General features: G+C 34.8%; 1 non-coding gene and 1 pseudogene across 1 annotated transcript; both read left to right on the forward strand.

Moving 5' to 3' along the window:
- Window positions 1–5,295: 5,295 nt before the first annotated feature.
- TRNAT-AGU (transfer RNA threonine (anticodon AGU)) lies at window positions 5,296–5,367 on the forward strand. Its single transcript has one exon. It is a non-coding gene; the product is annotated as a tRNA-Thr (tRNA).
- Window positions 5,368–22,808: 17,441 nt separating this feature from the next.
- On the forward strand, window positions 22,809–23,407 carry LOC102533978 (glyceraldehyde-3-phosphate dehydrogenase-like; annotated as a pseudogene).
- The last annotated feature ends 449 nt before the right edge of the window (window positions 23,408–23,856 follow it).

A 23,856-nucleotide genomic window follows, 5' to 3' on the forward strand; every position in this document is an offset into this window, starting at 1 on the left:
TTAGAGTGGAAGTAAATGAGAAAGAAGAGAAAAACAATAAAGAAAGCCATCAATCGAAAATACGGTTCTTTGAATCAAGAATTTAAATAGACACATATCAAGTAAAAAGATTAAATTATTTATCAAAAAATTTCCTACCCCCTCCCCTAAAAGCTCAAAACAAGATGGCTTTCCTGGTTAAATCTACCAAACTTTTTTTTTTAGTTAACACCCATCCTTTACAAATTCTTCCCAAAAATAGAAGAAGAAATACTTATCAACTCATTCTATGAGGTCAATATTACTTTGATACCAAAACTAGATAACGTTATCACAAGAAAACTATACACCAATATCCTTACAAATGGAGATGTAAAAATCATTAAGAAAATACTAGCAACCTGAATCTAGCAGCATATTAAAAGGATTATACATTATGCCTAAATGGAATTTATCTCAGGAATGTGAAGTTGGTTCAATAAATGAAAATCAGTCACCATGATACACCATATTAATAGAAAAAGAAAAAATGATCAAATCAATAGATGCCAGAAGAAAAGAATTTGACAAGTCTAACACTCTTTCATGATTAAAAATATCAATAAATTAGGGATCAAACTGAAAAGGGCATATATAAAAAATTCACATGCTTTTTGCTAAAAGACAATACTTAACCTTATGATTACGAACAAGACAAGGACATTTGCTCTTGCCAGTTTAGTCTGCACTGTACTGGAGGTTCTATCCAGATTAATTAGGTGAGAAAAAATAAAGAAAAAGAATCCAAATTGGAAAGGAACAAGTAAAACTATATACATTACAGACTACATGGTCTTGTACATAGAAGATCCTAAGGAATCCACAAAAAAAAAGTGAGAGCTTATAAATGACTTCATTAAGATATCAGATTATAAGATCAATATACCCAAACAGTTGTATTCCTACAGTAGCAATGAACTCTCAGAAAATTAATTTAAAAATCCATTTACAACAGTATGAAAAAGAAAAAAACAGGAATAAATCAAAACAAAGAAATGAAAGACTTGTATAGTGAAAACTAAAAAGCATTACTGAAAGAAATTTTTTTAAAAAACTAAATAAATGGTAAGACATCCTAGATTGGAACACTTAATATTGTTTAAATGGCAGTAATCCTCAAAGTGATCTAGAGATTGAATGCAATCCCTATCAAACTCACAGCTGTCATTTTGCAGAAGTTGACATGCTAATTCTAAAAGTCATATGAAAATGCAAGATGCTCAGAACAGCAAAGGCAGCCTTGAAAAGGCAGAACAAATTTGGAAGCCTTCCCAATTTCAAAACTTACTACAAAGTAAAACAAAAAAAACCCAAAAAACCCCAAAAAACTTACTACAAAGTAATTAAGGCATAATGTTAGACATTTAGAGTGATGGAAAATAATTGTCTAGAAATTGACATTTATGGTCAACTGATTTTTGACAAGCATATTAAGATGATTCTTTGGGTAAGGAATAGTCTTTTTAGCAACGGTGCTGGGACAACTGGATATCAACATGCCTTTGCATGTTGAACCCCTACCTCATACCATACACAAATATTAACAAACTAAAGATCTAAATTTAAGAGCTAAATCTATAAGCTTCTTAGAAGAAAAAAATAGGTATAAATATTTGTGACCTTGGATTGGGCAATAGTTTCTTAGAAAATGACACCTAAATCACATGCAATCGGAAAAAAAGAAAAAAGAAAAACTAGACTTCATTAAAATTAAAAGCTTCTTTGGATCAAATGACATCATGATAGTGAAAAGATATCCTATAGAAGAGAACATTTATAAATCATTTATTAGCTATCATATGAAATCATATATATCTGATAATCATTTGACTGTTTTTCAGAGCTCCTTAAGTTATTTTAGCTAGTATTTAGTTTTTTTGGGTTTTTGGTTTTTTTCTTTTTTTGAGTTATTTCTGTGAGGGAACAAATGCCTGGAGCTTCCTGCTCTATCATCTTTCTGATGTCACCCCAAATTCCAAGGTTTAAAAGCTATTACGTCTGCTTTTTTGTTCTAGGGTAAATATCACTGTTTTCATCAATTATACTCTAAAACTTGGCAACATCTATGTATTTCCCGTGATTCCTGATAAAAAGTAAAATTTGGCGATTTCACTGATAGATTTGTTCAGAGCAGGTAAATCATCTTTTTCACACTCATGTTTCTTTTAATTCCTTTAAACTACATTTTAAAATGCTCTTCAATGATGACAAATATTAAAGAGTAGAACAGAGCTTTAACAATAAGATCTTCTGCTGTTTCCTGTCACGCATCAATAATATACCCTCTTCCTCAAACTTCAGTTTGTTTTTGCCATCACTTGCCTAAACACTCTTCTCACAATCTCCTTCCGTACGATCACAACACTTTACAAATCTAGATCCAACAGAAAGCTTCATTTGCAGTTTCAGTGATTGCTTTGGGTACATTTCTCTTTTCTTCCTTTATAGTATTATTCATAATATTAGTCATAACTCCATTTATGATAATACTCACCCCCTCTTTAATCATTAACTTTTATTTAAGAGTCTCACGTAATGGGATCAAAGATATCTTTCTGCTTAACTCTTTCAGTTCTTTATGAAGTCTAGGAAAATATAGTAGTGTCCAAATATTTCAATTCATGTGACTATACAATTATCTTAAAATGAAAAGTTTACTTTAAAAAAGTGAGTCAAATTTTGAACTCGCAGTCTATCCCTACCCACCCACCTCCCCTTTGGCAACCACAAGTTTGTATTCTACGTCTATGAGTCTGTTTCTGTTTTGTATTTATGTTCTTTTTTTTTTAGATTCCACATGAGTGATCTCATATGGTATTTTTCTTTCTCTTTCAAAATTTGTAGATACTGACAGGCATATGTAGAATAGATAAACAAGACTATATTGTATAGCACAGGGAAATATATACAAGATCTTGTGGAAGCTCACAGCGAAAAAAAATGTGACAATGAATATATGTATGTTCATGTATAACTGAAAAATTGTGCTCTACACTGGAATTTGACACAACATTGTAAAATGACTGTAACTCAATAAAAAATGTTTAAAAGAAAAAAAGAAAAATATCCAAGTTTAAAAGATGACTTATACAAAGAAAAAAGAAAGTGATTCAAGAAAATAAAGGAGCATCCACTTCCTTGCAGCTAATTAGAAAACAACAATCACTCCTTTACTTGAACCAGAATATGACTTAGAAGCACAGGGTTACTGACCTCTATTAAGCTCCCACCTCTTGGCGCCATCCAACCCTATAATCTTGAAGTTCCATCCTGCATGCTCTTTATTCCCTTGAAGAAAATAATGTGCTCACACTCTGTATTAGTTTCCCATGGCTGCTATAACAAAGTACACAAACGAGGTGGCTTCAAAAAACAGAAATTTACCCTCTTACCCTTTCGGAGGCTGTAAGCGTGAAATTAAGTTGCCTACAGGGCTCTGTAAACTCTGGGGAGAAATCTTTGCCCTCAGCTGGTGGCCAACAATCCTTAGCATTCCTCGTCTTTCAGCTGTATCACTATCATTACTGTCTCTGTCTTCATATGGCATTCTCTCTGTAAGTCTATGTCTGTGTCTCGTCTCTTCTTCTTGTAAAGACACCAGTCATGTTGAATTAGGGCCCGCCCTAATGACCTAATCTTTACTTGATTATATCTGTAAAGACCCTATTTCCAAATGAGGTCACATTCACAGGTACTGGAGGTTAGGACTTCAGCATATTTTTGGAGGTTACACAATTCAATTCATAGTATACTCCAATGTTGGAACGTAAAAATAATTAAATCTAAAATACCACCCTCCCCCATTTTTCAGTTATTTCGATAGGCATCACTGCAGCCATTTTCTCTAAACTGCATCTTCCGGCAGTGCAGGGAACTGCTGGAGTTGATGGGATATTTTAGTAAAACTAAAGTCTAATTAACTTTGTGACTGATTAACTTTGTCAGTGTTTTTCAGGAAAAGGGAACGGATTTAAAGATTAATTCAGGTTTTCACAGGTGGCAGCAGATGAGGACCCAGATGCTCGCAAATCCTTTCACCCCTCAGTGGAATATTTATTGTTTAGAGCAAAAAATGTAAGAAAAAAATAGGGAAGGCATGCAATACAAGTGACTTCTGAAATTTTTCTCTTTTTTATTCATCTGGTAGTAGAAATAATAAGAAATAGGAATATGGCCAGAATTAAGGCAATAAAAGTTCACAAGAAAAATCATACCTGGTTAATCAGTTCCTGAATGAAATACATTCTGTCTGTAATATAAAAGTTAGTATTTCCACTAAGCATAATGTTATTAGTTTAGAAATAAAATACATTGTCATAAACGATGCAATATAGTAAAACTCTCTCTTGGCAATATTATACACTAAAATTAAAGTGGTTCCCTTAAAATTGGGGAGGATTCTTTTTTCAAGGTATTGCTTAGAATCGAAAAGCTATAATATAAATCCAGATTTTTCTAGACTCAAAATTTCAAACTTAATAAAACTGTCTCTCTAGATATTCAACTACTATCCTAACTAATACTAAATGTTTTGTTCAACTGTCCTTCCCCAGTAGGAAAATACAATTGTAAGATAATTGAGGGACTTTGTCCAAATCCATTCTGTTTTCCAGTGCATTTAGAATAATCATGAACACATAGTAGGTACTCAGCAAGTATCTCCCTAATAATTAAACAAATTAAAGGATGCTAGAAATAATGGGTATTAACTCTACATTAAGACCTGTACTGTCATATTATTAACTAAATTTTTACAAATGTTGCTCTTTTAATTAAAATTGGAAAATGAATGTGAAACCATTTTAAATTGTAAAGTCCCTTACAAATGTAAGTTATTAATATAATTAATGAGTTGATACATGACATTTTTTAAAAATGAAAGATCCCCCCTTTGGGTCATTTATTGTTTCCTTTCTGAGTACAATTTTCCATTAAATTAATTTATTTCTCTGGTTCATATTATAAGATGACTTTGGAATGTCCTCTATATGAAGCATATGTGGCTGAGAGAAAAACTGTGTTCATACTGCGGGACTTAATGCATTGATAAAACTAAGCCTCATCATAGTTTGAGTGTCTTTGTGAAGCATCCACTTCGTAAAACTATAAAATCTGTGCTGTTCAATGTAAGTTAACATATTTAAAGTTAGATATTTCACATATTTAACATTTTGCAAAATATAAACAAAAACCTTTCAGTGAAGTTAAGTATTTTAAAAGAAGTGTCATGATAGGAATTACTTTGAGAGAGTGGAACAGAAATATGATTACAAGTGGGGAAGTATAGCTCAGTGGTAGAGCGCATGCCTAGTATGAACGAGGTCCTGGGTTCAATCCCCAGTACTTCCTTTAAAAAAAAATTAATTAAATAAATAAACCTTATTACCCATCCCAAACATTTTTTAAAATTTTTTTAAAAAGAAATATGGTTGCGAGTTAAATACTATTTTTATTGGAAAGGAGTTTAGTAGCCTCAGGGATTCTGGTTATGAATGCAAAAAGAAAAAGGATCTGGAACAAGCAGTGAGCTCATCATCTCCCCTCTGCATCCCTTCTCCCTGGCTCTCACCTAGATCACTGCAATTGTCACCTTCCTGACTTCCATGCCTCCAAGTCTTGCCCCTTTCCAACCCACTCTCTATGATTCAACAAGAATTATCTTTCTGTAATGTAAATATGATCCTGTTACTCTTCTGTTTAAAATGTTTTAATGATTATCCACTTCCCACAAAATGAAGGCCAAACTTGTTACCATGGACTTTGAGACCCATTGCACTCATGCTTTTCTCTCCAGCCTTATTTCTATTTTTCTGCTCACTGCCCCGTCACTATCCAGCCCTCAAGCTCCAGTCATGCTGAATTGATCAGAATGCTTCAGTGTTAGTCTCTCTCCAGCTTTGGGCCCTCTTCACATGCTAAATTGCTAATAATCTTTTCAAGATCTCTCATGACACAATTTAGTAATCACTTTATGTGATCCCATAGGACTCATCAGACTTCAAAACTCCTACTGATTTTTTAAGGCTCAGTTCAAAGGCTAACAATACTCTTTTAATCCTTCCTTAACTCTCCCAGGCAGAGTTAGTCTCTTTTTCTTAGCTCCTTTTGAATTATGCACATTTCTCAATTAAGGCTTTAACTTTATTGCATTTTAGTTCTTTATCTGCCTCTGCACTGTATCCACAGCATCCTAGGAATGTGCCTAATACAAAGTCAATGTCCAATAAACATTTTAATGACTAAGTGTATCAGTAAATCAACCAATAACTGCGAATGAAAAATATTGCCTGCCATATCAGTAAACAAAGGATGCTGCTGCCATCAAGTAATTAGCCACTACCACTGCCTCCAAGGGTGAGCCAGGGGGAACTCAGGATGGAGACAAGCAGGCAGCTGGCCTCTGCCACCACCCCCAACAGTGCACCCTGAGGAAACCTAGGATGGAAAAGAACAGGATACTAGCCCTAGATGACTAAGGTGCATATCAAAGGAATGATTTTAATAAGCCCAGACGTTTGCATCTTTCCATACACAGAGAAGTGCTAAATTTCTTAACTTGAGATATCTGGCTTTCTTTAATTAACAGTAATCTTTTCCTGTTCCGACTACCTGGTCTTTGTTGAAAAAACTCATATATATCCTGGCTCCTCCCTTATCTCTTTGGAGCAGTCTCTCAGAGCTATGTGAGAGGGCACATCCCTGGCTTATTAAGTCCTCAGAAGTATCTGCTGAATAAAACAACTCTCAACTTTTAGGTTGTGCATTTTTTTAGTAGACAAAATAAATAACCACTAGGTATTTAAATAGTAAGGGCTAAGCAAGATAATTTAAGGAAGCACAAACTACCAAAGCAATTTCAATTGATTTTCAGAGTGGCAGAAAAAAAAAAAAAAACAGAGAAAAACAGTGCTGCTTTAGTGGCCATAATTTATGAACAAGATCTATTATTCACAGTACAACAGCTAAAAGCAAATTAATGTTTGTGTCTACAGCACAGATTTCTGCAGATACCTGGGGTTACATTAATCTACCATAGGTAATTATGGCAATTAATTTTGAGTGGAACTTCATGTGCCAAAGTGATTGCATATCTTTAAATATTAAAATAAATTTTTTTCTTAAATATGTTATGCAAATATTTATAATTAGTACCAAGATTGCCTTAGTCCATTCAGGCTGCTATAACAGAATACTATATACTGGGTGGTTACAAACAAAAATTTCTTTGTCATAGTCCTGGAGGCTGGGAAGCCCAAGATCACATTGCCAGCAGATCTGGTGTCCAATAAGGACCCACTTCTTAGTTCAAGGATGGCCATTTCTTGCTGTGTTTTCACAGGCAGAAAGGGCAAGGAAGCGCTCTCAGATCTCTTTTAAAAGGGTATTAATTCCATTTTTGAAGTTTTCTTCCTCATGATCTAATCACATCTCAAAGGCCTCCGTCTTATAATACTATCACATTGAAGGTTAGGATTTCAATATATGAGTTTAGGGAAGATCCAAATATTCGGTTTATGGCAAAAATAAGTTTTAATTATAAAATCAACCAGAGTAAATAGAGACAGAATATTTATAGCAATTGTACCACTTCAAGAAATGGTGGACTACTTGGTTTTAGACCAATAATACTCCTGAGAAAATCAATAATATGTAAGATCACATTTGTTTGAATGTAATGAAATCTACCAAGATGATATGCAATTGTGAAGACAAGATCTCTAAGAGAAGGGAAATCAAGAGGGTGAGACTGATCTGACATCATTTTTCCCTTCAAAGCATTTGTCCTTTTACAGGCAGTGACTGAGAGAATGAAAAGGTAAGAGAGCTATTTGCAGTATCCCAGATCTGGAGGGAAAAAATTGGACTTTGAAACCTGACAGGAAGAGGAAGCCTGGTAAACGTCTGAGGCTTTAAGTTGGGACCCTGAAGCATTATATGCTAAGAGTGAGGGTGAACTTGAAATAGACCAGCCCTAACAAAAGCTAAAGCCAACTTTAAATCTGATAAATCCCTGATTGGAATAAAGTAATGTGCCCCTAGCTTAATTGCATATGAGAAGCAAAATTAAATTGTCCCTGGACCATATAACAATATCCAGAGCTTCAGATAATCTTCACTATTTTGTCATATGCAATAATCAGCACTCAATTTAAAACAATAAAGCATGCAAAAAGTAACAAAATTGACTAAAAACTAATAAAAATAGACTATTTAAACAAACATGTAGAATCTGGATATTGTAGTTTTTAGACATGAATCTTAAAAAAGACACTGATTTACAATTTCAGAAATTTAGTAACAAGGAGAAGAATTCAGCCAAGAACTAGGAAATGAAACAAATAAATAGGAATTCTAGAATGAGAAATATAAATAATTAAAAATAATAAAATGGATGGGTTTAGAGATGAAGAGAGAAGAAACAAAATGTGTGTGAGGACTGAGGAGAAACTATACTGAAGCACTGAGAGACAAATTAACAGAAGAGAGTACAAGAAACGTATGGGACATGGAGAAGAATTCTGACATACACATAACTGGCATCACAAGGAGAGTAATCAGAAAATGGAGCAGAAGCAATACTTGCAGAGACAATGCCTACGAATTTTCCAAAATTGAGAGATAACACCAATTTACAGTTTTAAGACGTGCTACCTCAAGCTGGATAAATGCAAAGAAATCTACATGTAGGTTCATCACAGAAAACCTGCTAAAACCCGAGATTTTTTAAATGGTAAAAACAGCCAGAGAGAGGGAAAACACATGCTACCTTTACATTTTGAGTCGCTTTGCCCCTACAGGTATTTTACAAAATGGCGCAAGCTGAGCTCCTTCTGTGGAATCCATGTTTAGCTCATGAGAAACGTGAGAAGCGCACCCCTATTTATATATAGCCAGTCTCCGAAGGTGCAAGCTGTTTCCAAACAGCTGTCTTTTTGTTCTACTGTCCTACATATTATATCCAGATTTTAGATTTTTCAGACATAAGTCAGGTATGAGCACCTTTATCTTTAAGATGTTTCCTCCAGGAAATACATATTAATCTCCTCTGAAACCCCATCATACCAGTTTGGGTCAACCTCTTACTCCCAGCCTGATCTCCCTCTAAAATAAATGAGTCTCTGGACATTTAACACTGATAGTGATTGAGAACTCAGTATTTTTTGAGGCAGTATTCTCCATTTCTAAGCAGTTAAAATTATTAAACTATTCTCTTTGTTCTGAACCAAAATTTGCCTTTCTGTAACTTCTACTGAAAGGCTAGTTTACATACTGGGATTAATTAATGAACAGGCAGTTGTCTAAATTTCTTCAATGATATTCTGCAACTCAGAATTTATAACCTGCCTCAGGAAATGTTCTGTTGAAACTATTTTCTGAAAGAGCCTAAATCCCAAACAACAGAACACACTGAATGTAAATTAAACAGCGCTCTTGAGCAGAAAATGAAATTGGTTCCATGACATGGGTTTTAAGGAAGCCCACATAATGTAAATAGCGCTGCAAGTGACTGATAAACCTGTAAGCTCAATGGATATCCTACCTTGGTGATAACTAGTGAGGAAAATTAGTCATATGCATGAACATATCTCATTCAAATACTTTGATTCTATTATCTAAGCAGAAGCAGAAAATATTTTCAAGTAATTAATGACACTTGACTTCATTAATACCAATATAGTATACAGTTTTTAAATGCACCCTTTTCGTTTTTATAGAAAGAGTGCTCCACTCACTATAATCCTAGGTTTAAAACTAAAGTTTGATGGTTCAGAGTTTTTCGTTATAACAGTGTATTTTACAACTGGTGCAGAAAAATAAGTAACAACCTACCCAGTACAATTTGAAAGGCATTGGAAAACTGCCATTGCCCCAGATCTGTTTATAAAGGGTCATTCATATTTTGGGACTTATAGTATTATTTACTAGGTTATTTCTGAGCTCTTAAACATCAATACAAATTAGATAAATGCACAACAGAATACTAGAAAGGGGAGAAGAATATGGTCCTCAAACTTTTTTTAAATGCAAAAGGACAAGAATTGTATAAAATATGCCTAACTTCCTAGAAATAAATTAGCAAAATTAAAGCAACAAGATTCTATTTTTCATCTATGATATTGGCAATTATGTTTTTACTAACAATATCCATTATTGATGTGTTTGAGAAAAGCACACTCTTATTCACTTTTGATAGTAGTGTAGAATGTCATTTATTTATTTATGTTTATTTATTTATCTATCTAGTGATTAATGAAAAGGAAAAAAATTCATAAATACAGCAAACATGACCCAATGAAGATGAAGAAATTAATGTCTCCAACACCTCAGGGATAATGTCTTTGTTGCCATCACCCCAGACAAGAAAAGCAGACTTTCTGAAGAGTTGGTCATGGATGAGAGCTATCTAGAATGTGTAAAGGAGAAGGGGGATGAATATTACCTATATTGCCAGAATCAGTAACAAGCAGAGTACAGCTTCTTCCAATAAGCTTCCTGTATCAAAAATTGTATAGAGATTGTGACTAGCCACTAACTTCAATACTGATTGGACTTAGTGTCACCTCACATAATCTCAGCACCAACCCTGAACCCAGTCATGTCCATCATGAACAGTTTCATCCTATTTCACACCAACTTCCTCAAGAAGGTCCCACATTTCTCAAATTTATGGCCCTAGGATCCCACCTATGGGAGCAGCTCGGCACTTGTATACGTGCTACCAAGAAGTGTGAGGGAGTTTAACACCCCATGAAACAACTCTCAAGCAAAAGAAGATGGGAGTCAATGAAACAGTGCTTTTGCCATTTATCCTCCAACAGGAACTTTAGAAATGCATCCTATACGATTCTTCACAAGCTCCTGTGGGACTGAGCACTAGGGTACCAAGCACTGCTCTTCCTTTATCCTAGGTTTCACTGTGCGTGGGCCCTCAGTCCTGCAAACTCAGATCACTTTTAAAAAAAAATGCTCATGCAAGCTCTTGTTCTAGGTTCTATTTGGAGGAAACTCAGGCTAAGACAACATGTATAACTTTACAAAAGACATTTATATTCAAGAAACTTATTCTGAGGAAAAAATTAGATATAAGAAAAATTTTCCTTCTAATATATTAGGTGTAACATTTTATAGAACAGAAATACTTAAAAGGTAAATGTTCAATAGTAGGAGGTTGGCTAATCCAAATTTCACATTTCTAAGGGGGAGATGACAATAGTTTCTTTGGAAGACAATTCAGGTTTCAGCCTGCTCCACTTAGGCAAGTGTGTGAGATCCCTAAAACCAGGCTGAGATTCACAGAATAAAAATTACAAATGAGGAAATTATTTGGGTTTGACTTCTGTGGAAGTTTAATTTACACGCAAGATTTCTTTCAGATTTCATTTTTCAGATTTTAGGTCTCCGTGGAAAATTATAATAGTATGATAGAAGTTGGTTTTATTTAAAATTTAGCCCTTGATATGAGCTCTTCTGTTCCACGCCATTCAATTGTATAACCCTTTATGAAGAATTAGGTGGGATAGCATAACTTTACATATTATTAGTTGAACTAAAGAGTAGGAGGTAACTGTTCAGCTTCAGGAATAGGGGGCCTTAGAGTTAATTAAGTTCCTGTACTGACTAATCACTGAAACTTCTGAGGACAATCAGCTGGAATGCCCATGTTACTGATCCAGGAAGGGTCAGCGGGAACTCTGGCAAATTATGAGCAAAAGGCCGACCAAAAATAATAGGATTTCTATATTTCGTCTATACTTTCCAGAGGGAAGCCACCACAACATGGGCTTGCCTGTAAAACTTATTGACTTAAACAAGAAGGAAAATTGGGAGAGTCAAGGAAAAGGAAAGCTTCTTATCCCTTTAGCTGCTTCCCTGTCCACTTTTGTTTGTCCCTCCTTCTCACTCTACTCCCAAAACCAAAGAGGGTGAAACATCTGATTTGTCAGATACCAGGAAACTGATTAGGTCACAATTACTAATGAGCAGTAACTCTGTAATAAATGTTCATGAATCTCTGCATCCTTCTTCCTCTTTTTACATGTGACATCGTCAGAAATTAAGATGCCTAGCGTACTCTCTCTTATGGGCTCTTCTGAATTTAGGGCCTCCTTGTTACTTTGAGTTAGTGAAAAGCTGATTATAAACTCAGGATTTGGGTTGACGCACATGTGTGGTCTTTTCTTCCTTTCGTAGTTACATGCTCTAATTCAGTCTTATGAGAGATCCTGGTATTTCAGCTGACATTGACTGGTAATAACAGAGTGGCACTTCATATCAAATTTAGCATTTTCATACAAGCATATAGCTTTTTAATGAAATTCCAGGGATGAACTAGGGAAAAGGCAATTTAGGTATTCCAAAATAAACTGGACATACTACCATTTAATGCCACAACTTTAATTCCAGATATCAAAGACCATTCTTCTCTATCCCAAATCTAACTTTTCAGTATTTTGAATCGTCATTTTGATATGGTCTGAATTTTCCATTTAAGTTGGATAATTATAAAAACCTGAAGTTCCAGAATACTGTTTATTAGGAATTACGAGGGGATGGGAATAAAGGAAGTTTCACATATGTAAGACAGTTTTCCCTCACTAGGCAGAAGAACAGATTTACCTACACAATGTAGATCAAGTTATGTGTTCCACTTACATGTTCTCGTGGAATCCTCTACTTCCCTTTGTCATATTTCTCATATTAGATTTGTCATTGCCAGTCACTGCTATTAATCTGTAAACTACAAAAGGACAAGAACAATGTTTAAGTTATTTTGTATTCCTAGTAACTATCAGATTCCCTAGAATAAGTTATCCACTTGATCAACAAATGAATTAGCATATACTCTGCACTGTGAGAAAATAAATTTAGCCAGTCAGTCTTCTCTGGCTGTTATAACAAAATACTGTAAGCTGGGTGACTTAAACAAGAGACATTTATTTCTCACAGCTCTACAGGCTGGGAAGTCTAAAATCAAGGTGCTGGCCAGTTCAGTTCCTGGTGAGAAACCTCTTCCTGGGTTTTAGACTGCTATCTACTCACATAGTGGCAGGTGGTGGGGAGAGAGAGAGAGACAGAGAATGAATATGGGAATATGAATGCAAGTGGAGGCAAGTGAGCACTCAGGTCTCTTCTTCTAAGATAACTAATCCCATCATAAGAACTACAGACTCATGACCTCATCCAAACATAATTATCCCTTAAAGGCCCCACCTCCTAACATGGTCATATTGGTAAGTTTAGGGCTTCAACATATTAATTTGGAGGGGAAAAAAGCATTGTTCATAATAGCCAGGTACTTACAAGATCTCATAGTACTTGAGTTGATTCTAGAATAACATTTTTAAAAAGCACTGTGAATCTGAAAGGGGGGTGAGCTTTTGATTGGTAAGAATACTGATAAATAATTTTCTATAACTCAACCATGAAATAATTATTTTGGCAGTCTATAAATTCTGGGAAAAATGGAAAGGGATAACTCCCTGGATTTTTTTTGCCAATTTAAAAAAAAATTATTTTCTACATGCTAAGTTCTGTTTGCTATTTACTTATTTAGAGTTTGAGAAGTTGGAATAATAGTTGAATATAAAGGGGTATTATTTGACTATTTTAGTCTTAGGTATTTTTAAAAGAATAAATCATTCCCTCTCACAGTACAGGGACTGACAGATGCTTAGGACAGAAGGATGATATAATGAGAGAAATCAAAAACAAAAACAAAAAGAGAGAAAACAAAATATTAACTTTGTTTTTTTTAACCTTACTTTAATATAGATGATAGTAAGATATTTTGCAAATTCAGGGCAAATTACTCCTTATAGCCTTTCATCATCCTAAGCAAGCAATAGAGAAATAGTACCTTACTGAGATGGCAGATATCTTGGGTATCATCTAAGGGGGCACCTCTAAAAGTGCGAAGTGCTCATTCACACCACAGCAAGCAAACTCCTTCTAAATGATTTCTGAGACTAAGCTGAGTACCTTTAGTTTGACCCACATATATCTTCACTTGTCTAAATGGTTAATTGGATGATTCAGTTCATTTGCTTTTTTATTTAGCTGACAATTACCATATATACATTATATGGATTAGCCCTTTTCAACAAAATGACGTTTCACTGTAAGGCAACACTGAACACAATTTATATTCTTTAATGACTGAGAAGGCACCTTATGATCTAGTTACAGAATCTCAGGGATATTACAGTAAATCTCAAGTATCACAGTGATATACAGAATTGACTGAACCAATCTCTTGTGATTTTGAAAAATCGTCAATTCATTAGTTTATATCTTATTTTGTTATATTCCTCCAATATGGTACATAGAATAATTTATTTGTACTTTGAATATGGAAATGCCAATATTTCATCCATTTCAATCATTAGCTCTTTTTATTTTTTCAACCACAGAAATTGCCATTATTTAACTCCTGCCCATCTTTAAGGAGGAATTTGCAACATTCTGGGAAATTTTCTCTTTTTTTCCTTCAGTTTCAAAGCACTCTAGTTAAAATGTGGAAACTAGAGAATTATCTGTTAACTAGGCTGATGTTGTTGTAAACCTGATCACTTGCCCCAAAGAAAATGTAATGTAAGTTTAAACCCCATAACTACATAGTTTTATTTAAAGTGGCACCCCAATGTTCATAGCAGCACTATTTACAATAGCCAAAACATGGAAACAGCCTAAATGTCCATCAACAGGTGACTGGATAAAGAAGATGTGGTATATTTATACAATGGAATACTACTCAGCCATAAAAACCAACAACATAACGCCATTTGCAGCAACATGGATGTTCCTGGAGAATGTTATTCTAAGTGAAGTAAGCCAGAAAGAGAAAGAAAAATACCGTATGAGATCGCTCATATGTGGAATCTAAAAAACAAAAACAAAAACAAAGAAACAAAAACAAAGTGTAAATATAAGACAGAAATAGACTCAGACAGAGAATGCAGACTTGTGGTTGCCGGGGGGGGGGGGGGGGGCAGAGGGTGGGAAGGGATAGACTGGGATTTCAAAATTGTAGAACAGATAAACAAGATTATACTATATAGCACAGGGAAATATACACAAAATGTTATGGTAGCTCACAGAGAAAAAAATGTGGCAATGAGTGTGTATATGTCCATGTATGACTGAAAAATTGTGCTGAACACTGGAATTTGACACATTGTACAATGATTATAAATCAATAAAAAATGTTAAAAAAATAAAGTGGCATCACGTAGAAAATTAGAAAAAAAAATCAGATACTGAAATTACTAAGTCAATTCTTTTTTTAGGAATGTGTTATATAGTTAACCCTGAACAATTTGTAGAGGAATTGGCCATTTGGGGACTAATCAATCTTTATTAATGGAAGCAGAGAATTCTGATGCATTCATCTCTCCAGCTGAATTTAATAGATAATAACTGTCTAGTGGTGATTTTTGACCCCCCTTTTGTTAAGAAAAACATAAATTATTTTTATAGATGCTGTAATTGAATTAAACATGAAAAAAATACAAAGTCTAAGCAGCAATGGCTTTCTTATTTCCTTGGTCTCTCCCAACCCAAACAAACCCATTAGTAATGCGGGAGCCCAATGTGGCTTTTCTTCTATTCCTACAAAAATCCAACAAATATGCTGATCAGTTGTTGCCTAATAATCAAGCCATTGTGTGGAAATGAACCATTATACAAATGTACTTATTCCATCCCCTGAAATTCGAAGCAAGACCGAGATAGAAATTTGTTTCGAAGTGATTTATTTTGCCAAAGTTTTTATCCCACTAGCCAACATAGACAAGGTCAATTGTAACTGTTGAGGCTGTAAACTTTTTTTTTAATTTTAGAGACAAAGTTGTAATTTAAGTAAAATTACTACTAGGTTTCAAATACTTTTGATTTTGAGTCTTGCAGACAGGGTCTATTATTTATTCACTAAATATAGAGCTTCCTTCCTTACTTAATAACTGTACCATTGTTGTATTTGGGGTACCAATGCACATAACAAAAAAGACTTCATTTTCCAGGTTCCCTTACAATTAGGTGTGGCCATAAGACTTAAGTGTACATAGAAGTTACAGGATAAAACTATTTTGAAAGTTTCTAAAAGAGGGTAAGACACACACCCTCATTTCCCCTGAACTTCCTGTTTTCTTTCTTTTTGTCAGGATGTTTAATAGCTGGAGAGTCACAAGCCATACTCAGCTGGATATTACATGTTCAGGCTATCACAGAAGAAGGAAAGAAACTGAATCTCTATGTCCCTAAAGTATCTCTGCACCAGCTATGGACTGCCAATCTCCAGAACTCTTAGCATGAGAAGGAAATGGCTCTGATCACGTTTAAATTTGTTATTTTAGGTTTTTCTGTTATGTGCAGCTAAAACATATCTTACCTAATATGGTATGAGTGTTCATGAATTAGGACATTTTCTGATAAGAAAACAGAGTAATTAAATATAAATTTCACTAGCCCTCACATGCCTCAAGCAATGAAGGCTGAAACCAAAATAATCAAACTATAAAGTCAAATACAAAGAGCAAAGTCTCACAGTTTCAGCTTCTACATGTAAAGAACTTGCAAGTGATCATTACTATCCTTACAGCAAAACAAACAAAGCTGAACAAAGCGAAAATCAATTTTTCTTGAACCCATAAGAGAAACAAGGACACAGAGCAAACCACTAAGGGTAACTCTGACGAAGTGCTGGAGCCTGAGTGTGGGCGAATGTGAAAGTAAGACTCTCCTAGGGGCCACAGTCTTAGGGATGTCCCTACACTTTCATGGGCTTGCTCCAGGAACCCTGCTAGGTTCTCACTGTGAAAAGATAAGAAAAAATCTCATGTTCATGCAGAGGGAAGGGAAAAGTAACCATTCTGAAACATTCCCGGGGTGTTCTCCGTAAGAAAGGCCTACTCTTCAGGGAAGAGACTTAACCAGGTCCCTAGGAAAATGGCATTCTTCTCACTCTAGCCTCTTCTAGTATTCACATCTTACTCAAAGGGTACCTGAGGGAAAACAAAAGGAAGCTATATAAGAAAAAGAAAAGAAAACCTGCGAAGGCAACAGGCCAAAGGATAGTCCTTGTAAATGAGATTTAAATGGAAGGTTATATAGGGCTCCTCTACCTCCACAGCTTGACCCCACAGCACCAGTACAAGAACAACAGATTACAGCTCAAAAGACCTGTAAGACGTAAGACATTTATTTTAGGTGGAGTACTTAGAGAATTCCAAAATTAAAAGGGGAGACAAAAATAAGGACACTAGAAGAATTTGGAGTCTTTGGTAACTACAACTAGAATAAGTATTTTTTAAAGACTGACTCCTAGCCAGATTAACATAAATTCTCACACTAGTGGGCTATGTACCTCAGTTCTTATTATCCAATACAATATGTCTAACCTTCAAAATAATATTACATGACATGTGAAAAGGCAGGAGCAGTTTGAAGAAACAAAGCATCAGAACCAGACTCAGACATGGCAGGGAATTTGGAATTATTTAAAATAACTATGATTAAGGCAGGGAGACAGGAACTCTAAGAATTTAAAAGCAAGCCTAGAAATCAAAAACATTGTAACAAAAATGAAGAATGCCTTTGACTGTCTCTTAAGTAGATTGGAAAGTGAGAAAAGAATCTGTGACCTTAAATGTAAATCAATAAAAACTTCCCAAACTGAAATGTGAAGAGAAAGACAATGAAAAATATCGTGCAGGATATGGAAGAACTTCAGGACAATACCAAAAGGAAATTATCAAAAGGACAATATCAAATACATGCATATATAGAACACCAGAAGGAGACAGGCTTAGAACTTTCCAAAATTGATAACAGAAACCAAACCACAGACCCAGAAAGTTCAGAGAACACTGAGCAGAATAAATACCAAAAGTATAATCATATCAGAATAAAACTGCAAAAACATAGGAAAAAATCTTAAAAGAAGCCAAATTGTGGTGAGGGGGCACCTTCCTCCCAGGAAAAAGGATAAGAATTACAGCAGGTTTCTTATAAGAGATCATGAGAGCAAGAAGAGAGTGGAGTAGAATATCTGAAGTGTTGATAACCCCCTCCTCGCCAACAAACTGTAATTCAATATCCAATGAAATGATCCTTCGAAAGTGAGGGAGTACCACTATACATCTGTTAGAATGGCAAAAAGTCAAAACACTGACCACATGAAATACTGGCAAGGATGTGGAGCAACAGGAACTCTCATTCACTGCTAACGAGAGTGCAAGATGGTACGGACACTTCTGGGAGACAGTTTGACAGTTTCTTACCGAACTAAGCATTACCATACAATGCAGCACTCACACTCCTTGACATGTACCCACATGAGCTGAAAACTTATGTCCACACAAAAAATGGCAAATGAGTGTTTATAGCAGCTTTATTTATAATTACCAAAATGTGGAAGCAACAAGACGTCCTTCAGTAGGTAAATGGATAAATATGCTGTGGTATATCCAGACAATGGGATGTTATCCAGCACAAAAAAATTTAGCTATCAAGCCATGAAAAGACACAGAGAAAGCTTAAATTCACATTACTAAGTGAAAGAAACCAAACTGAAATGGCTACATACAGTATGATTCCAATTATATGTCATTTTGGAGAAGGTAGAACTATGGAGACAGTAAAAAATCAGTGGTCTCCAGAGGTTAGAGGTAAAGAGGATAAACAGGCAAAGCACAGAGAATTTTTAGGGCAGTGAAACTATTCTGTATAATATTATAATGGAGGATACACGTCATTATATATTTGTCAAAATTCATAGAATATACAACATCAAGACTGAATGCTAATGTAAATTATGGCTTTTATATGATCGTGTTTATAAATGTAGGTTCATTAATTATAATAAATACACGAGTCTAGTGCAGGATGTTGAAAATGGGGGTAGTTGTGTGTGTGTAAGGATATATGGAAACTCTCTGTACTTTCTGCTCAATTTTGCTGTGAATCTAACACTGTTTTAAAAAATAAGGTCTATTTTAAAAAGTGAAAGAGAACTAACAACTTTCTGCAGACAACAACTTCTGAGGAAGTCCATCACTGGCAGATCTACCTTGCAAGAAATGTTAAAAGATTTTCTTTAGGCAGGAAGAAATGATATTTGTCAGAAATAATGAAACTCTATTTAAAAAAAAGGAAAAACATTGGAGAAGTAATAAACAAAGGTAAAATAAAATATTTCATTTTTCTCACCCTTAAATGCTCTAATATATAACTAAAGTAACAATGTATTGAGTGATTTTAGCATATGGATAAGTGAAATGAACAGCAGCAAAGAAACATGGGATAGGAGGAAAGAATTGGTAAATCTCTACTATAAGTTATCTGCACTACATTTGAAGTGAAACAGTGTTATTAAAGGAGGACTTAGACTAGTTTAAAATGTGTATTGTAAACTAGAGTAATAATAGGAAAAAATTTTATACTACAATTAATAACAAATTGGAATCATAAAAAAATTCTAAAAATCAGAGAAAGCTGAAGAGGATGCAAAAGAAAGAAGAAATGTATCAGACAGAAAATGATTAGAGACATGGTAGATATTAATCCTGCTAGATCAATAATCACATTAAATGCCAATGATCTAAATACACTTATTAAAAGATTATCAGAGTGGATTAAAAAAAACAAGACCCAACATATTGTCTACTAGAAATCCACTTTAAATATAAAAACATACATGGGTTAAAAGTAAAAAAAAAAAAAAAAAGAAAGAGAAAAAATATAGCATAATAACACCAATGAAAAGAAAGCTGCAGTTGCTGTGTTAATTTCAGACAAATTAGAACTTCAGAACAAGGAAAATTATCAGGGAAAAATAGGGGTATTACATAACTATAAAATGATCACTTCTCTAAGAAGATATAACAATCTTTAATACACATGCAGCTAACAACAGAGCATCAAAATACATTAGGCAAAAACTGCTAAAACTGCTAGGAGAAATAGAAAAATTCACTGTTATAGATGGAAACTTCAATACACTTCTCTCAGTATCGACAGATAAAGTAGGCAGAAAATCAATAAGAATATAGTTTACCTGAAAAGGGCTATAAATGAACATGATCTGATTGCCATTTATAGAATATTCTATCCAGTGCCAACAGAATACATATTATTCTTAAGCTTGCTCGAACATTCACCAAGACAGACCACAGTATGGGCTATAAAACACTTGAGTGAATGCAAAGAAATATAAATCATACAAAAGATGTTATTTGCAAGGGAATTATACTAGAAATCAATAACAGAAAAAGCTGGACAATTCCCAAAATTTGGAGCTTAAATAACACATACATAACACATGGGTCAAATAAAATGTATCAGGATGAAATTAATCATATTTTGAACTAAATAAAAAATGAAAATGAAATTTATCAAAATTTGGGGGATGCAGAGTATGCAAAATTTAGAGGGACCTTTACAGCGTAAATGCATATAACATAAAAAATATCTAAAATCAATAATCTGAGTTTCCATCTCAGGAAACTAGAAAAAAGAACAATTTAGGCGTAAAGCAATGAGAAGAAAAGAAATGATAAAAATTAGAGAAGAAATCAGTGAAAGTGAAAACAGGAAATCAATACAGAAAAAAAAATCAACAAAACCGAAAGTTGGTTCTTTGAGAAAACAAATTTTAAAATTGATAAATCTCTAGTTAAGCTACCAGAGGAAAAGAGAAGGCACACATTACTAATGTTAAAACCAAAAAAAAAGGGATCATTACTAAGGATCCCACAGACATAAAAAGAATAACAAAGGCATAGTATGAATGACTCTATATCTACAAATTGGATTATTTAGATGAAATGTCTTTCAATTCCTTGAAAGACACAAACTATGAAAACTCACACAAGGAGAAGTACATAATCTGAATACATTTATATGTATTCATGAAATTGAATCAATACTTCATAACCTTTCAAAAATAAACCATTATCCCTAGATATTTTCACTGGTAAATTCTACCAACATTGAAAGAAAAGATAATATTCATTCTCCACAATATTTTCCAGAAAATAGAAGCAGAGAGAACATTTCCTAACTCATCTTATAAAGTCAGAATAACCCTAATAACAAAACCAGATAGACACTGAAAGAAAGAAAAACTATTCACCAATATAGCTTACTAACATACATACAAAAATAACTCACCAAAAAAGTAGCAAATCAAATCCAACAATATATAAAAAGAATTATACACTATAACTAGGTGACATTTAATCTAGGTATGCAGGGCTAGTTCAACATTTGAAAAATCAATGTAATCCAGTACATCAACAGACTGAAAAAAAATGTGATCAAAAATAAAGGCTCTAGAATAGGATCAGTACAATAAAAAGTATTGATTATAAACATAATTTCAAGTCCTTTGGAAGAAGGATTTCTGCTCCTTTGAAGAATAAAGGTTAAGTGACTTAAAAAAAAAAAAAGAGCATTCTGCAAGAGCTAGTAAATGTCTACTAAAGTGTCTTGTGACCCATCCTACAAAATGATGTATGAGTTCATACTTAGAAAAAGATCAAGAGCCATCTCTGCCTTCACCTAAATTGAATCCAGCATATAAAAAGATTCACACACCTTTAGCTCCATGAATTATTCTAGCCTTTCAAAATTGAGACATGGTCCTTCTACATCTGAAGGCCTTCTTGGAGAAATTTGTGGGTAGTGATGCTTCTCTATGCAAATGGTAGCAGAAGAGATTTTATAAGAAACACAATTCAGGTCATTATCATCAATCATTCTCTCAGAGAACACCAAGTAACACACAGATAATTAGATTGACGTACAAAGATACTATAGTTAGACTGATGTTAGTTGTAGAGCTTGAATATTAAGCAAGCTTAGGAATTCAAACCTTATTCTGAAAGCACTTTCAAAGTCATAATTAGATTTATTCACCTTTTCTAGTCAGCATTTTTCATAACTTTATAGAAATTCAGAAATCCAAGAGTAAACATTATATTTTACTTTTAAAGTCTCTAATCTGTACAAGTTAACTGAAGTTTGAGATTTATTTTGTAAAAGATAATATACAGAAAAATGTGAATTTATGTTTGTTATTCTGGATATTGGAGGGAGGTGATGTGAAGACAGGTATTAAGGGAAGATAGTTTTGATCATTTAAAGAAGCTAAGTCAGTCGGCTGGATTAGAAACCTATGTTTAGAATTGCCCATAACTGGTTAATAATTATAATTCAGACCATTGGTTCTTAAATTTTATTGTATATAAGCATTAGTGTTTTGGGGGAAAAAAGTAGATATCACCCCTTGGGTGACCATGAATAAACAATTATAACATGCACCCCAAGTGACTCTAAGAAATGAGCCTATCCTAGGTTTTAGTCTCCAAAATGAATCCTCAGAGAAGGATTCACTTATTAAGAAGGTGCTCCCAGGAAAAACAAGAGAAGGGAAAACAGTAAAGAGAAAGGAACAAAGTCAAGTGGGAATGATATTTCAGGCAGTCCCAGACTGTCTGATCCTATGGAGAGCTCTGGAGTATAAATTATACCTCAGAATCTGCCCCAGTTTGAATCAAGAGAGCTAGGTTTTTATACCTTGCCCCACTGTCAATCACAGGCTTAAGGGAAACCCAAGGGAAAAGTTAACTCACAGGTACTTCCAGCTCTGCATGCATATGTCTTAGCGTGTGGATCCAGTAACCTGTCAGTCTCCCAAAGATGTGTCCTGGTGTCCTCATTACTTTGGAGAAGGCTGGAGCTCACATGAAGGATAGAGCCAAAAGGCTCACCACCTCTGTCCCTTCGTCTCCATGTTTGTTATGGGTGTAAACCATAAGAAGTATGACAACTTCCTCAAGATGGTCAACAATGCCTCCTGCACCATCACCTGCTTGGCCTCTCTGGCCAACGTCATCATGGAGGGACTCAACCACAGTCCATGCCATGACTGCCACCCAGAAGACCACGGATGGGCCCTGTAGGAAACTGTTGTGATGGATAAGGGACTGCCCAGAACATCATCTCTGCTTCTACTGGCACTGCCAAGGCTTTGGAGCAAGTTCATCCCTGAGTTAAATGGGAAGCTCGCTGGCATGGCCATACATGTCCCGAAACCCAGTGTTTTTGATGTAGATCTGATCTGCTGCCTGGAGAAAGCTGCTAAATATGATGGCATCAAGAAGAGGTGACGCAGGCATTAGAAGGCCCCCTAAGCAGCAATCCCAGAGCACACTAAGGATCAAGTTGTCTCCTGTGATTTTAGCAGTGACACCCACTCTTCCTCCTTTGATGCTGGGGCTGGCATTGTCCTCAACAACCATTCTGTCAGCTCATTTCCTGGTATGACAATGAATTTGGCTACAACAACAGTGTTGTGGGTCTTCTGGTCCACATAGCCTCTGAGGAGTAAGAGCACCCTGGACCTCCAGCCCCAGTGAGAACATGGGAGACACTCTCAGCTGCTAGGGAGACCTTGCCTCAACTTGATCCCCCAACATACTGAGAATACCCAAATTTTTCCATTCCAGACCCCCTAAAGTAGGGGAGGGACTTAGTGAGCCTTGCCTTGGCATGTACCAACAATAGAGTACACTATACTCAGCCTAAATAAGTAAATAGTTTCCTTTTTCAACCAAAGATGGTTTCTTTCATGAGAGAAATTCTGTTACCAATTGTTCAAGTTATATCTTTTCACTCTGCTATGCACATTTTGTTTTGTTTACTTTTCATGATAACCCAGTGAACTATGCATATTACCTCCATTTTATAGATTAGGAAACTAATGCTGAGTAAAGTTACTTGAAGTTATTAGAAAATTACAGATCCAAGAATAGAATCAAGATCTGATTCCAAAGACCT

This window comes from Vicugna pacos, chromosome X, assembly GCF_048564905.1.
Source record: "Vicugna pacos chromosome X, VicPac4, whole genome shotgun sequence".
NCBI classification, from domain to species: Eukaryota; Metazoa; Chordata; class Mammalia; order Artiodactyla; family Camelidae; genus Vicugna; species Vicugna pacos.